This window comes from Lepidothrix coronata, unplaced genomic scaffold (assembly GCF_001604755.1).
Source record: "Lepidothrix coronata isolate B3197 unplaced genomic scaffold, Lepidothrix_coronata-1.0 Scaffold11, whole genome shotgun sequence".
NCBI lineage: Eukaryota > Metazoa > Chordata > Aves > Passeriformes > Pipridae > Lepidothrix > Lepidothrix coronata.
In genome coordinates this window covers 3,732,135-3,749,507 of record NW_016690191.1, presented here as the reverse complement: position 1 = coordinate 3,749,507, position 17,373 = coordinate 3,732,135, and the positions used below count along the sequence as shown (strand labels likewise).

The window sequence follows — 17,373 nt, the reverse complement described above, 5'->3', positions numbered from 1 at the left end:
AGAGCAGTTATAGTGGATTAAATGTCAAAAGGAGAAAAAGCCCAGGTTGGGCTTTAGTTTATTAAATGCTGTGTGGGAGATTTTATTAGCCAAATCAAAGTCATCAGGGTACCTCAGGCCATCATTTGGTTACCACAACAGGAAAGGTTGTGGCTACACACACATCACCAAACGCAAGCGCGACACACCAACTGCCTCCTCCTGTTCTACCAGATAGAGACTCTGCCCCTGTGCTCTCCCAGTTGGGAAAGCATCCGTAATCTGGGAATCTCACAGCCTGAGCCAGCCTGCAGACCTCAAAGTGCAATTACAAGCACAGAAGTAACAATGGCAAAATGAGTTACCAGCTGGGAAATCAATTGTACTGTGTGAATTAGCCAGGAACAGACTGCACTGGAAGGTAATGCACTGCACAACAAATCTCACTTCTTCGTCTGCACAAGAACAGCATCACCTCAACACCTCAGTGTTGGTTTTACACAATGTTTTCTAAAGATTAATGGCTAAAAGTCTCTTTTATGCATTCTGCTGAGAAATGGGGAAAGTAAGGCACTACAGGGTACTGTGTTTTACTGCAAGTATATATATTTAGACATAGACCAAACAGGAAAAAAGAAAATTCATACTCTTGTTCCTCTTAAAGTATCAGCATTGTGCACGAATTCCTTCACTGCGATGTCACACATTTCTGAATTACATTCTTATGCCAAACTACTGGAGCTGAAAGAGGAATTACCTGAACTCTTAAACCCCAGTTAAGAGCACACAAACACTCTTTGGATTCATTAACCAGTAAAAACCACCCTTGCAGCCACAAACAAACAGACTGGAACTTCCCTCTGGCATTTCTGTAGTGTTACTCTCAGGACCACATTTTAGAAGATGGTTACCATTTGATATAGCAATGATTAACTCTGTTAAGTAAGCAACATTAACCCAAGGCTCCTACTTGCCATCCTGTGTTGATCTCCAAATAACAGCTCTCTCAAAAGGCACATACAACAACAGTACAATGGTTTCATTTGTTTGTGAGACACTGATAACTTGGGTTTTAATACTGTATTTGTATATTTTGGCAGAGAAAGCAGGGTTTGCTGCTACTCTTTTGAATCAACAAGGAATATGGGTATGGCTAAAACACTGTTAAAGTAGATACTGAGCCTGCTGTGAATCACTGCATGTTTTTCCTCATATCCACCAAGGAATGAGGGTGTGTGTATGGAGTCATATGCAGTGCTTACTTGGATGTTCAGGACTTGGAAAGTTTTAGCAAGTGAAGAAAATCAACTGGCCTACCAATGAAAAGCTGTAACATAGATCACAAAATTCTTCCTCACTGTTTTTTGTTTGGTTGGTTTTATTCTGTGGGAATTTTTAGATTGCTACAAGAAGAAGCAAATAACATTAAAAAGTCTTATATATATATTTTAGTTCCACATATAAAGAGCCTGCACGATCAGTAAGGCTCTCCACATCAGAGAATCAATTCCCCAAAGAACTGATTTCTACTTCCCATGAAACTGTTATGGGACAACCCCTGCACGCCTAAGCACACCCTCTTCAGAAGGATTTCCCCATGGGGATTTCTTCTCCTCCTCTTCCTGTACTGGGAAAGTCATCACCAAGTGCAGATGAACACTGACATAGCTCCTGTTTTCTGAGTCTTAAAATTACAGGAAGATGATGACATACAGTAGCTTTATAAAAAGCAATTTAGTTTCTACAATGCTCTGCCAGCATTCCCAACAATCTGTAACTGGATAATTTCTGCCTAAAAGAGGTGATAGTAATGATAATACCCAGTGCTCACTAAAGTAAATGAGAATGTAAAGGAAGGTCTTATTGACACTTGCCTTTATACAACGTATTTTGCTTGGGTTTAATAAAAATAGGGGAAAACGCCATCTCATTGCTAGGACAGGATAATTTGATAGTGGACTGCTCATGCTCTTGCTCCCTCCATACTGAGACAGCTAAAGAAGAAATTTCCCAGGCCACTGATGAATTACTGAAACATCTTTTGAAGAGAGAGGAAAATAAAATTTAAGGACAGTGTTACAGCTATTTACAATTTTAAGAAGACAAAGTAACTGGTCCTGTGGATTATATATGTAATTCCTTCTTTTCCCAAAAAAGAGCCCAATCTGCATCTGATGTGTCCTTTACAGGCAGAGGAGTCAAGTACCAAAAGGTACGCTCCCTACATTTCTAAATTAAATGAATAGCAGTTAATAACACAGCCAAAAAAGGAGTTATCCTGTGCTGAAAATCTATTTGGGAGCAATCAGTCGGGGCTCTCAAACACACATGCTTGGCAGAGCCCCAACACATGGACCTCAGGGCTTCCAGTTGCTTTGATGGTTCCTCCCAAGCAAACACCCACCCTTGCCAAACACTGCCCAGTGCCCAGCACAGAGGAAACTACTCCTCAAACTTGCTCTTTTTTCCCTAAACACAAACCCATTTTATTTTTCAGAGAAGTGATATATATTTTGTTGCTCTGCCAGCTGACGGCTTTGACACATCAAACGGGTTATCTCACCATCTGGTTGTAATTGCCATCACAAAGCTTTCAACAAATTTAAGGAAGAGCACCAAAAGGAGGGCACTAATGGTCCAAGAGATGGCCTGCTGATTTCTGGGGATTATTTGATACAGTTGGAACCTTTTCATAGACAAGACGCCCAAACACAGCCAATCCCACAGCTACAGCACCCAAACAAGCCTCTGGAGTACTTCCGAGTTCTGGCTGTTGCCCACTATAAAACCTCCTCACAATTTCGTTTCAAAAGCTGTCAATGAAAACACTGCTTGTCCTCCTCATCTCCCAAACTGCTGGGTGTACAATTGCATGCTGCTGTAATCTTTTGTGTTGAATACACAGCCTATATTTGCGTATCACAATATTCTCGTTATAGGACATCCTTTTCCTGCTTCTATTGACGCCCAAGAGAGACTGCCTCACAAGACATTTTAAGAAGTTTGTCCCATGGTCTGAACTATGTTTCCTAATTCCTTAGGGAAGGGAGTCTGGACACACTCTGCTTGGACACGGTGGCACGCTTCTCAGACAACCAGAGGATCAAGCCCTGCCAGCATGGGTTTAAGAAAGGCAGGTCTTGCTTGACTAGCCCAAGGAACTGGTGGAGTCACCAACTCCAGAGAGATTTAAAAGACGTGTAGATGTGGTACTCAGGGACATGGTTTAGTGGTGGTCTTGACAGAGCTGGGTTGATGGCTGGACTTGATGATCTTAGAGGTCTTTTCCAAGTTAAATATGATTCTATATAAACAGAAGAATAAAGTATTATTTGCCTAAAATCTGCTTTGCTTTGGACAAGTGTAAGTGCAACATGGATCCACTAGCCACTGCATCACACAGTTTTCACATTTGTACCAGCAGATTGCAGCTCCTCACATTTTGACACACACACAAGGTTCCTCTGAAAGTAAATGATGGGTTTTGTTTAAAGAGCAGCATCTGACTTGGCACACTGGATGAAGAAAAACCAAGAATTTTAAAACAATAGAAAGTAAAACATATCCATATTTCACATCTCTGTACACATTGCAGAACAAGCAATAATATTAAGATGTTAACTGGAGTCCCATTAATCCTGATTACCAAGAGACGGGAGACAAAAATTCTTCCATATACACTAAGTTAACTTTTGAAACCTAAACTCTTTTGACAGCGTCGCCTTGAACTTGTAAACAGAAATATTCCCAATTGGATGAAAAGGGAAGCAAGGATGCACCCATCCAAGACCACTTCCCTGCTCATTCTAGCCCTGGACAGAAACAGATTTTTCTCTCTCTAACTTGGAGATCTGCACAAAACTGAAAGAAGTTCGGGTTTTGTTTTTTATTTCCAGCAGCAATTGCAAAGCAGCGAAACAAAGAGGTCAGGGATGCTTTATGGCTCTCTGTCTTCCCTCTTGACAGCAACCTGTGCTCCATAAACTCTTCCTGTGCAATAACACGCAGCAACCTGTTACCCCAGAAGAAGATTAGGTGCCACAGGGACTCTGCAAGCAGTGAAAAACCCCTGACCTCTGAGTGCATGGTCCTGCACAAGTGCTCTTCAAAGGTATACGAGGTTTCGGCCTTCAAAATTGAAGGGAAAAAAATTGAAATAATAACAATATTTTTATTAGCCATTACAGTTTTTTACTAATAATAAAAGCAGGACTTGGTCCAGAAATTTGATCTTCCTTAAACTGAGGCCTGTCACCGTGTTCATCCTAAATAGCAACTGCTTCTTTTCAGACAGTCTTGTAAAACCACATCAGGATTGAGATAAGGGCTTCAAACTGTTTCCACAAGACCATCATGGCTAACTATGGGAGATATTAAAACTGAAGTCACGGAGGGTTTAAAATCTGCACAACAGACTAACACTTCATTGATCCACCAGAGCAAGACCACCATCCCCCTTGTTACCAGGGTCCAATATCAGAGCAACTAGCTAAAAAATAAAGCAAACAGCAGCAACCTGCAGTAACATCTCAAGTCCACACATAAACACTCTTTTCTAAAAAGCTCTTTTAAATCTGCAACAGGTTCTTCTCCTCCCTCTCTTTTCTACAATGATATTCAGGTGATGATCTCAATGAGTTGTGCTCTCATGCTAGAATGGGGCAAAGCCCAAAATAAATGCCCTTCAGAAAACCAGGAAACAGAGGAAGCATGAACAGTGAGGGCAAGGACTACTTCAGCATGGCCATCATCAAGAGCTACCAACACACTGCCTCAAGGCAGGGGAAAATGCCACTTAACCATGGCCCCACTTGAAAGAGCAGGCCTATTTTCTTTGAATATTGGGTGCAGCTCATGACAGGACAGGCTAGACATTTCCTGGGAAGGTGACATGTCACTCCCAGAACAGGATATGGACCCTGAGAAAAGGCAGAGTGTTTGGAAACAAGAAAATTTCAGTTTGAAGTGAACTTCGGAGGGTTGTCTGGTCCATCACCCTGCTCAAAGCTAGGCCATGACATGAAGGTTATGACATTATCCCCACACTTGCATCGTTTAAAATTGTCCCAGTCAACATGACCTCTTTCTCAATTCCCCTATGTAAAATTGAGCTAAATAGGGTCATCTAGTTCTATTGCCACAGGAAGGAAAACAAAATGACCATCAACTCCAAAGCACTATGACTTCAGCCAAGAAGCCTACATAATTCACCTGTTTAGAGACTTTCCCCATTGATTTCATTCTTCATTTCCACACAGTTTAAAAAAATAATCAACAAAATGAAGAACTTTTACTGCCACTTAGAAAGCTTGTGACAAGGAAGAGAACATGTACATGTTGAAACCAAATACCAGCATATAATATGCACTGACACATTAATACAAGGCTTTCCCCTCCATGTTAAGGAGGTATCTTGGTATAAAACACCAAGTGCAAATCTATATTCTTGTCTCCCACTGCAGCTCCAGCCATGAACAAGGTCCCTCTGTGCCGAGGGCCATGGAGGCACAGAGCAGGAATTCCTTCCCCACGACATTTACAGGTTAAACAGATAAATGCTGGGAGGGGACACAAAGGGCCAGAAAAGAAAACAACTCGCTCAAGGCTTTGCAGATGGCTGCCAGCACAGTCTGTAATCTGGCCAATATCACCTCTCCACCCACACAGCAGCGACATCCCCGCTTTCTTCAAAAGCCGGCTTGTCTCCATCACCGCCGCGCAGCTGCCCGGCTCTGCCAAACACCAGCCACGCAACCATGGCATTAAGTCACTTTAATGCTCGAATCAACATGTCACTGGAGCTGCCCTGAGCTTAATTATATAAATTAGGAGATCTGTATAATGGTGCTAAACCAGTAATGAAAGAGAAGGTTTAATGATGCAACAAAAACCTGCAACCCAGCACTCAGATTACGGGTGGGTTACACAACAGCTCAGACAATTCAGCGTTTAGGCAGCGAGCTGCAGACTTGCATAGTGCAGATCATGTTTTCCCAAAGCCATCATCTGACTCCAAACATGTGAGATCTACTCCAACACACCCTACCTACCGTATCCTTTGCCCAGAAGCTCAAGGATTCCGCAGCAGAGATGCTCAAATCAAAGTTGTCCCTTTCCCAAATTCATGTTCAAACTCAACAGATACGTCTGAAGCCTGTCCCAGCAACCACCTGTATCTCACAAGCAGTGCTTGCTCCTCCCAGCATTAACATCCCATTGCATAGAGGTGACATAACTCCAGTGAAACCTGTTCAGCTGACAACTGGGGTGACTTTTGCATTGTGCCATGTGATTTGACTCCCAGCTGCAGACTCGATTAAGAAAGCATTATCAGCACACAGTTAACACAGAGATCATCCATCAACTGACATAAAATAAGGCAATTTAGGTATTTGATGAGAACTCAGCATGAACCATTCATGTGAAAGAGAATGCTTCTCCCCAAGATTTCTGACTGGGATTTATTACTGAATAAGCTAAAATAGTTCCAGATAGTATTGATTTCTATTCATAGCATTGATACAGCTTAAAGGGGAAATCATTTGGTTTGAAATATTCTTTTAGACTCTATTGACCTTTTATGTCAATAAACACAATACTAAATTGCAGCTTAGCAGGTAATTTTACCTTCTTTTTGTTAAGTTCCCAGATGAAAAGCACTATAGCAGCAGCAGGGCTGAGAAGTATTATTTGGATTTCAAAAAGCAGCAAGTGTCGTGGTCAATCCACATGCTCAATATTGAAGGGCTCAAAAGAAAATTGACAGGACCCAAACTGCAGCAGTAAGTGTGACAGTATCAGTTGGGAAGCTGCTTACTAATATTTGCAGGTGCTTGTTCAAACAAAGCCTTCAGAAGAGATTATGTGCCTTATCTAGAAGCCCTTTAAAATGTCACTAGTATGTCACTGATCTTAATAGAAAAATGCCATACTCTTATTCCTCTCTCACCTTTAAAATAAACTGTCAATTCTATTACGATCCACAATGGAAACTCTTCACCTCCACAGATTACCATCCCTGCACATTTTTGCAAAGGCAGAAGGTAGCACAGGGTGCTCTTACAAGCCATTTGTAGGTGCAGATGTACAGTTACTACATCAAAGCAAATGGCTGGAAACAAGCAGTGTGCAACCAAAGAGCATCTTCTACCCTGCACACCCTTCAGCAGGTGGCCAGATTTGCTTTCATATAGCTCAACTTCTCTTTTCCCTCCCTCTAAGGAAAAAGATTGTTTTCATTCATCTTTTTTTTTTCCCTCTACAGACACAGACACCTGCAACAAAATCATCTTTAAAGAGGTCATAGCAAGGCAGTATATTATGAGTAGAAAAGCAAGGGATACTATCAAATAGCATTAGCAGGTGGCACAGATTCTTCCCAGTATCCAAAGAGCCCGAGGCTTCTGTAACTCCAAGTGCATGCCAGGGGAGGAAGCAAGCTTTTGCCACCAGCAAAACGATTCCCAAAACAGGTCAGCAAAGGTTCATATAATCTCCATCTCGAAGTCTGACTTCAAATATAGCCTGAATTCAACTGAGCCTGCTACTGCTCTGCATTCATGCAGCAAAGTGAAATCCTGGCTGTGCCTGCATCCTCCCATGCGTTTCACACACGGGCTGGAGGTGGCCAGAGTAAGACCTACTCATTATCTTCTCTGCAAAGTGCACTCCTCCCCTTTTTATCCTTAATCAAGAGTTACAACCAGTCACCAAACTAGCACTGCAATGACTTCAATACCAGCTGCTAGGCATCCTGAAAAAAACAAAAACAAATTACATTAGGGCTACCATCACTTACCAAATCCTATTACAGGTACACCAGGCTATTGGGCAACTCTGCTGACATACCTTCTAGTACTTTCCTTCATGGACTTACTGCAGCTCTCCCTCAGCTATCCCTCAAAGCAAAGGATCTTTAGTAAAAGAAATTACAATAGTTTTCACACAGAAGAACACCCTCCCCCTCCTCACCCACCCCAAGCAGGTACAACAAAGGAGCTCTTTGCTCAGAGAAGGAAAACTAAGAAGTTAAAGCCAACTAATTGCCAGGGTACACCCTTCTCCCAGTGCACCTGTAAATGACCACTTGTGCAACAACACCTGAGCGTCAACAGGAGCTGTGGGCACTACCCAAGCACGCACATGGCAATAAAGCAGAGGCACTACCTGCATTTCCACGTGCATGTAGGGTTTTCACATGCCTATCTACCTATCTACAGCTATGCAAGTGGTGATTCACCTCTTGCAAACCCAGCCCCAAACCGTTTGGATCTCCCCCTTCCCATATTCCTGCAATTGTGGCTAATCTTCCTGTCAGATAGTCCCTGTCTTCTTCGGGATTTGACTGTCATCCTGTACAGCACCAAATAGGATTATCTGCTAACAAAACAAAAATAAAATTTAAAAACAAAGTAATTAAACCCCTAAATAACATTTGCAAGGTCTTCCTGAGGTGGGAGGGTGTCTTCAGTTGCACAGTCTTTTCGACAAAGCATGCATAGCCTTATCAATACTTTTTAGCACCAGGAAAGTTTTTGCTCCTTCTTTTGCTTCAGCTGATTACAGCCTGCTTGTGGTAACACATTTGGTTACCATCTGACCAGGGACTTCTCTTTAATATGAGAGTGGAAGAAGGGACAAAGGAGTACACAGAGATAGATGACGGTCACAGGGAGCACAACTCCAGTGCTAAAGTCTACCCGGCCAACAGCCTGTACCATAGACAGTCCAGCCCCAGCTGTCATCCCTGGGACCATCTTGCACACACAGGAACTTTTCCATGAGCACGGGGTGCCTGGAGCAGCAGCACAATGCCAGGAGGATGAGGCTCTCGGAAAGCATCGCCTCACTGCATGGAGTGTATCTTGCAGAGGGCACCAGAGGAGCTTTTCCCAGCCACACACGGATGCTCATTTGCCTGCCCCTACAAGGAAGCTTTAATGCCATAGATCCATAATCTACCTGCCATTCCAAGAGCATGAATAAATCCTCTACTGGACAACACAGAGCAGCAAAAGTACTGCTCCATAAACTATCATTTCTTGAGACAGAGACCTGTCCCCAGGTGTGCCCAGACTGACTGGTCCTCAGTCAGTGTCTAAACCACCGATCCAGCTGCCTGGTTTTAGGGCAACAGTTTTCTCAGCACTTTGTTATTTTCTTCTGAAGAAGAACATTTTAAGGCAGGGGTCATACCTGAGTATTAATATTGTTCTTACCCTGGGTCAAATGCTTTTATTCTCTATGCTTTTCATTTGTTGATGACTGAGTTATCTTTTTCAAGATAACAATTTTACTTTTGTTTCTTCTTTTCCCCTCCAGGTGCCCTGCCCTTAACATCAGCAGACTTAAACCTAGATGTTATTCCACAGATAACATCTATTGCTAAACAACGTTTTTTCTGATCTATACTTACAAAGTGCTCCAACATATACTCAATTAAAATGCTCAGCATGACGTCTAAGGGCACGTGCCCTTTTTCCATAGCATGTTTAGGACTATAAAGGCAGAGTTAGGCCATGGAGAACAGTGACATGCTGATGTCAATTTAACTTTTGTGTGTTCTATGCACAAATAAGAAGAAATAATATGGTTTACATAAATGAATAAGTGCTGGCATGTTTTCTGGTAATAGAAAATAAAGACACCAGCATTTAATGCCTGCCCAGAAATCTAAACAAAGAATGAATTTAGATGAAGAAAAGTATTCTGAGAAAATCACCACACATTCCCTGATCCATTCAGCCTTCTCCCTAGCAGTTTTAAATACTCATTCTCACCCCCAGCAAAACAAAAATACAAGGGGTGCAAGCCTACAGCACAAGCATTTAGCACTAGAGGTTGCTAGAGATCACAGACTATCCATCAGATCCCACGAAGTAGTTGCTGCCACAGGTGAAAAAATGCTCCTTCACTGAGAGCCACAGCCACGTGGAAAATCTCTTAAACAGCCTTGCAAAAGGTGAACAGATCTCACAGATCTTGGATCATCCAGGGAAGGCCTGACACTGATCAGTGCCAGAAAAAGATACAGCTAAGCTTTAGAGGTGCTCTTCTGCAGGCAGCTGCCGAGCCAGGGATTTTATTTCTGGTGAGGTTTCAACAACTGCTTTATGCCAACCTCAAACAGTTGCAACCAAGAGGTCTTGTTCACCCCTGAGTCACCATCAGCCACACATCTGCTGCTCACCAGACCAACGGTGAGCTAGGCTGACACTCATGTTTCTTCTGCCACGTTAGTTTTCTGCTGGTGCAGGTTTCCTGATATGGGAGAAAGGGCTGGAATGCTGGAACAGCCCAAGGAAAGTCCTGCACCTGCCCTTCAGGCATCCCTGTGTGCTCGGAAGGGAGTCGGCTGAAAGACCCGGGGCTTTCCCCAGGGACCTACGGGAAGGGCTCTTCACTGACATCTAAGTTCTTCAGGGTGAGGCTCTTTATTGACATCTAAATTCTTGGTGGTGACGCAAGAGGAAGAGATCACCTGAGAACTTCAGGTGGACAACCAGCAGAAGCCAATTAACTCCCAGGCAACAGAGATCTTCCCATGCAAACCTCCAGAGAAGCCACGGGCTAGAGGTATGCATGTGACTAAGAAGGAATGGGAAAGGTGGGGTCAGTCACTGAAACAGAGAAAACTAACTTTTTCCAGTGTTTCTAGAGCAGATAAACATCTACCTACTGAATTTTACTTATTTTAGGGTGGGAGGTTGTTTCTCTTCTTTTTGAGATGACATTAAGGTCAGAAGAAAGCCGGAGGATGATTCAAGTCCCACTGCTTCTGTTGCAGGCTGAAAAATTTCACCTTCACTTCTCCCTGAAGCCCATAACTTCAGGATTAGGCCCTTTTCTAAATGCTTACAGGAGCAATTCAAAGTTGGAAACCAAGCCCAATAACCCCAAGGGATTTGCCTTCAGTAACTTTTCCACAGCTTGAACTACAGCTGTTTTCCTTTACAAATTCCACCTCTCAACTGCCAGAGCACCAGGAGAGGAAAGGAGCAAAGTGCTATGGTTGGAAACAAAAGCTCAACACAGAGATGCAGCAAAAGATCAAATCTAATTTTCCTGCCAGCACAACTCTGATCACTAACGCACTGATTTAGCTCCTGCTATGCAAGAACGCTTGAAGTTGGACTCACTTTTTCATCCTCAGGGGTACAGAACAAAATTATGAGCCAAACAGGACTAAAAGGTTTCTCTGCATACCTGGAACCAGCAACTGATTTCTCTCACCTATTTTAAAAAAACCCAAAACTTAAAGTCTCCACTGGAAGTTAAAACCAGGTTCTTTATTCAAATCTTGCATGCCCCACCTGACCACGGTTTGAAGCTTCTCTGCCAGCCCCAACCATTCCTTAAGCAACCGAGGAAATGAAATACAAAACATTAAACAATGTGGAGGGTCAGACTTAAACCAACAAAGACAAGGAAATTGCAAGTTAAGCCTCCTGCTCTGCCCTTGATTCACCTTGTTTTCTTCAGCTACTGCTCTGTTCCCAGACCCTTCCTTCTCCCAATGCCAAGAGAATTAGGACAGAGAAAACAGCATGGTCTAAACATGAGTGGCATTCACTCACATCCATTAGGCTGGGTTTTGATGTAGAGATCACAACCATTTTGCCTGGTCTGGAACTTCACAAAGCCAGTGCTGTTTAGCAAATTTCTTGTAGAGTTTGCATTACTGCAAGAAGGACAGAGTAAAAATGACCTGGGGCACCTGGGAGGAAAGATTCCCATCACCCAGTTTTACCCTTCTAAAAATTGGGCCCAGTCTAAGCCAGTCGTCTCCTCCCTGTCTACAGACCAGATTTCCTTCAGTGATTTTAGGATGGAAGAAGCATGCTCGTGGCATGGGTGCCCATCTTATTGTTTGCAGAGGTCTGTAGAGCTAGCTTGGCTAGCACTTTCTTGAATTTTTAGATGGCTGACATCAAACAAGATCCATGTCATTCCCCTCATGGTAATCATCACCCAACTGCTATGATCGTATTTGAGAAGTCATGGCAGTCTGGCGAAGTTCCCACCGACTGGAAAAGGGAAAACATAACCCCCATTTTTAAAAAGGGAAATAAGGAAACCCAGGGAACTACAGGTTGATCAATCTCACCTCAGTGCCTGGTAGGATCGTGCAGCAGATCCTCCTGGAAACTATGAAATGTGAATGACATTTATACTCCCAAGAAGAAAGATCACAAGCTTGCCGTAGGGAAAAAAAGAGGCACTGAAATGCTGGCAAGTTGACATCTTTTGTAATTAAAACAAAAAGCAATCTTTAAAATAAAGGCCTCCAAGATGGTTGTTTTTCTTCACCAATAGCACATACTGTTTACAGTCATAGTCTGTGTTTGCAATGCTTTAGTAATGGATTAAAAGAGCTTCAAAAGCTTGTACAGAAAAGCACTGAAAAGCACTTCAAAATCTGTGCATTAAGAAAGCATATATATTACACAAAAGGCAAAACATGGGCTAAATACCCAGTTCTGTTACAAATTTAGGAAACACTAAAAGTGTCTTTTATTTTCAGTATATTATGGGAAGGAACTAACATAGGACATAACTGCACATGGCTCAAAGCCTACAGCCTGTCTTCTGATCAGGTGCAAATAATGAGTATCACAGGGCGTCTCCAGAAGGTTCTAAAGAAGGGCCCCAACACCAACTCACCACTGTATTTTAAAGTGATTCAGAATATTATTCCATTTCTTCTTTAAATAGCCTTTCAACAGGACACATCTTCTCATGGTGCAGTGTAAAACTAAAATCTTCAAAAGACAAGAGTACCATTTTGGGGACTAAAGATGTGCAAAGCATGCTGGTGAAATCCTGTGGGAACCACGTGAATTACACAGGGAACGAGGGCCACTTGAAGGAGCCATCGGGTCTCTGTTTTGCTTTTCTCAGTTGAATATATTTGCCAAAAGGATGCATTTCTCAATGCTTTGCAGCTGTAACTCAAATCCTCTCCCCTACTGCTGGATCTTACTCTTCCAGGAACATCTCACACTTCAGTCACTGGTTATAGGTCTTCCATCACAAAACCATAGAGACGTCCTTTATTAGCAGTGCTATTTCCACAAGCATCCAAGGTGTTAACAAGCAGCACATGCATAGGGATGAGGCGCTGGAGGAAGTTCATAAAAAGGTTTGCTTGCTATGAAAATCATCTTTAACTTCCCACGAGTATGATTCCACACACACTTGTGGTAAGGCAGGTTGTATTATTCTACTCTCTCTTGCCCAATAGTTGCTATTACTGGACCTGGCAAGGCAGCATGTGACACAAAAATGCAGCTGCATTTTTGGCTCGGAAGCCTCTACAAGAGCCTGTGAGTCATGAACCAAAAGGCCCACAAAAAAGCAAAAGAGAAGAATGCAGATTTGGTTTTCTTTTTATTGTAAGCATGTGTCTCTACTGGAAAGTCCTGATGCACATAAAGGACAAAACCATAAGTTATTTTGAAGTCCCTTTAGTCAGGTAACTTGGGCCCGAGGGCCACTTTACACAAAAACAGAATGGAAAGACTACCACTGACCACAGAGTGTCTGAGCCACACAACGTTACACATGCCAAGACACGCCTCAGAGCTATGCTTTTCTACAAGACTTGGGGTAATGTGGGTTTTGGTTGTTTTGGTGGTTTTGGTTCTTTTTGTTGAATTTCTCCCTAGAAGCCCAGGATACCCTCATCCCAGATGCATAACGCTGAGCTCTCCTGCAGCATCGTCTTACAGTAAAACATCCCTCATCCACCTGTTGCACTACAAATAAAGTTTACAATGCAACAGTTTGTGTCTAAAATGTGTCAAATTTCTCTGATTAGCAATATGACACTTAATCTCTCATGACTGATCAAATGTTCCAACCTTCTTCAATTTTTTTAAATGAAAGCAATCCAAGCACACTCTCTTCCTAAACTGCTTGGAGTGGTTATGATAAACAGAAGATAGAAGGGAGCGTGAGAGCAATCTGAGTGTGGACTGCAAAAGAATATCTCAGGACTTTTCTTTATCACCAGCTCAGGGACTCTGTCAGCAAGAAGCTGTTCCCACACTACATCATGTCTTCTGCCTGCAAGCAGCAGCTCAGCTCCTAGCCAGCTTAGCAGAAGCAGGCTGGAGGGGAGCAGTGGAAAGAGAAAAATAAGGCACCAAGAATTACCCCTCAGTGAGGATAAACAGCATTTATCCACCTTAGTTTCCATCCTCAGAGCATGTTTTGTATTGGGTGGATGGAGCATGAGAGGAATGAACACCAAAGGTACACAGAGGCAACATTGCACAACGCTGCTCATGCATCTACTGAAAGTACTCTCCTCAGTCCAGTTGCTACATTAATATACAACCACCTTACCAAAATGAACCTTTACATCATTTATTCCCCCAAATATAAAGCTAAAAATCCAGCAGCTGGTGTTTCTTCCCATTTGAAAGGGTCACACCAGCAACTCAGCTCTCACATCCAGCTTTGCTCTTGGTAAAAACCAGCTTTGATCACGTTGGCCCCACAAACTTACTCCACATCAGCACTCAAGATGATTAACCACCAAAGCAAGCACATGTCTTGCCTCTCAGGTACACCGTGTTCCTGGGGAAGCATTGTTGTTACAAGGCAATGCAACGCAGAGGCGAGGAGTGGAAGGAAAGTTCCCTAAGGCAGACAGAAAATCCTCAGTGATTTTTGATGGAGAATTTTCCAGTGCTTTTTGAACTGGAGCAATAGGAGGAAAAAAACACTAAATATAACCCTATGCCTTCAGAGGGCAAGGAGTGGAACATAAGCTACAAGAGGAAACTTTCTCAAACAAATGTCACCAGATGCATCACAGTTTAAATGGAAACAGTGAGCATCCAGGTTGTTGTGCTCTGACAATGGTCACGTGTAGTAGGATTGAGAAAGGTGCTCAACACCTGCAAAGAATTCAGAAGTTTGCTCAAACACGGCAAAGACATATGGGTATATCCCAAGACAGAACAACCACAGGAGCTTAAGGAATGTACCTCGAAAAAGTGTAGGCGTCATTAAGTTTGTTTTGTAACTTTTGCCCAGTTTGAGGACCCAACTCAGTAAAATCTCCAGTGAGAGCCGCTCGCTTTTGCTTCACATGAAGAGGTTCCCCTCTCCAACTTACCACCCTCCTAAACTACTGTGAAAGAAAGGTATGAAGGCTGATCCTTAGGTCTGACATGAGGTCTCTTTTGGGAGCAGAAACTCCTTATTCCTCCATGAAAAAGCAATTCCCAACAAGTTCATTCTGATTCCACCACCCTCCCTTATTGCATTACAGGGCTTTGCTCCTCCTGTGCATTCTAAGTCACGGACAAAGTCAGGAACCTTTGGCAATGTTCAACCAGCCATGCTTTGGTTGGTTAGATATTATAACACCACAGTACCTAAAACTGCCCTTTCAGGCACTCTGTGCCAGGCAGCCCACAAACACCACACAGAAACACTGCTAAGTCTTGAAAGACACTACAATCTTTGCCAACATTCTCTGCTACTCTTCAGGAAATGACAGGCTCATTTTCCAGAGTGATAAATTCCAATAAATTCTTCTTACACTGGACGGAAATCTGAAAGTTTAACAGACATAATAAATTGTGCATTATCTGTATTACCAAGCCAGTCTTACACAAACAAATACATCTAAATTAGACTGCAATCTGCAAATCTTCCTCCATGTGAAAAGCAGCTCTGACTTTAGCAGGGCTACTCCACCAAAGGAAGAGGGGTCTTCTCTTTTATACTATGTAAACCATGGGAAGTAAATTCCTCCCACACAAAGCTCTCACATAATCCCTGCTCCAGCTTGCCCCTGGCTCATAGGCTGAATATTCATCCCTCCACAGCTTCAAAAGGTGTAGGCTCTTCAGCATCTCTGTCAGGCACTTTTTTCTTTTGTAAAATGAGGAATATACTGTGAATTTAAAGAAGTTTAGGTAGGTTTTTTTGCATTCCCTTCTAACAAGATTTATATCCCTTGCAATTAAAAAAAATTATAGTCCAAAAGCATAACTAAAACCTTTAAAGGACTAAATATAGAGACTGACCTGGAAGATAACTCCTTACCATCATCTCCAACACTAATAATTCTTCCAGGCCTAAGGCTCTAGGTAGTGATTGTGCACCAAGGTCACGTTCTTGCCTGGACAAGTTTATTTGCTGTATGTTTTTAGTAACATACAGACCACACATCTTAGAACATCACAGCAGCACAGAAGCTAAACATAAAGGTTAACACAGTAAGGAAAGAATATCAAGTTTTCCAGTATTATCCATAATAAATGTCAAAAAACATTATTCTGCATCACTATTTGGGCCTAAAAAACCCACACCCCATTTATATGTCTGCAAGAGGACTTCTCACATGGCATCACTCATCACACAAAAAAACGGACAATGCACAAGGGCTCATATTTGCATGTATCTTCCTTATCTACTCTACATGACATGATTTTAAAGTTGCTCAAATAGCCCCAACACTAAATTAAAAAGGAAAAGTCACCGAGTAACACCAGCAACCTCCCAACATACTCCTACCTTGAGATGATGAACATCCTGTTCACTCCCTTCCCCAGGGCTCAAGAAGAAGCTGGGGAAGACAGTAAGCAGCAACACATGCAGAGCACAGCAGAACTTCCACAAAGGAGGGGGATGCCACAATATCCAGACTCCTCCTCCTCCTCCATGAAAGTCTAATTAATCTCCATGGCTACACCAGTTGGGTAGAAGGCCAAACACACCCGTGATTTCACTGGAGAAGGGACATGTTACAGCATAAGTCTTAGGAGGCCACAGTGACAAATGTCGCTCCAGAGCCTCCAAGTACATAACACTTCAACTATCCCATTGCCTTACATGAACATAAGTTTAGGGAAACTATAGATGCAACCAGTCCACAGGAACACCAACATGCGAGTTCCATAGTTCTTATATTCACCCCTTTTTCCTTCGGTTTTATGCATTTAATTTAAAATATCAGCCTGTGCAGTATAGGGACCAATGGTCAGGCTTCATACGTGCTTTGATTAATTGCCAGTAACTTATTCCTTTAAGTATCTGATGTTTAATTAAAAAACACAGATCAAGCCAAATTAGTTTGTTAGTCAGATTGAGGTCAGCTGACATAAAGGGACTACAATCTTAACAGATTTTCCTTATTGCATTGCAATGGCTTGAGTACTTCTTTTCATTATGCAAATGTGCAGAGGTCACGACTGAGCCAGCGTTCAAATAAAAATTGTTCCAAGTCACTAAATGTATCCCAGGTTCTTGTAATTCCTCACGCAAATAAAGAGCAGCAAATGTTTATCCCTCTCTTTTCCCCAGTGTTACTGGTTTACGTTCCTGTAGCTGAGGCAACCACACCACGCCAAGCAGCAAAGCGCCTTTCAGAAA

The 17,373-nt window shown here is 42.5% G+C and overlaps 1 protein-coding gene across 7 annotated transcripts in view; it reads right to left on the bottom strand.

Annotated features, from left to right (window-relative positions):
• The window catches only part of AKAP13 (A-kinase anchoring protein 13), a 213,160-nt gene that overhangs the window by 163,660 nt on the left and 32,127 nt on the right, over window positions 1–17,373 (bottom strand). The gene's annotated exons all lie outside the window — the stretch shown is intronic.